The sequence below is a fragment of the Lupinus angustifolius genome, unplaced genomic scaffold (genome assembly GCF_001865875.1).
Source record: "Lupinus angustifolius cultivar Tanjil unplaced genomic scaffold, LupAngTanjil_v1.0 Scaffold_884, whole genome shotgun sequence".
NCBI lineage: Eukaryota > Viridiplantae > Streptophyta > Magnoliopsida > Fabales > Fabaceae > Lupinus > Lupinus angustifolius.
The window spans coordinates 3,182-3,466 of NW_017728207.1; positions in this window are offsets into that span (position 1 = coordinate 3,182).

Sequence of the window (285 nt, forward strand, 5' to 3'; positions counted from 1 at the left end):
ATGCCTAATGGATGAGTTGATAGTGTTATATCTATTTTGGATAACACTATCATCATCCTACCTTATTCTCCTCAACTTTACACATGAAAACCTGTTGCTCTACAAATGGGGACCATAACCCATAAAGGTAACCCCGTAGCGGTTACTACTTAAGTTACAATAATTCTGATTCAGTCCCTTTATCAAATCATAAATTGTCTGAATGTATCTACACTTATAATATTTCATGACACATATGCCCTTAGCCACCAAATTAATTACTGAAGATCATTTTATATTTTGACT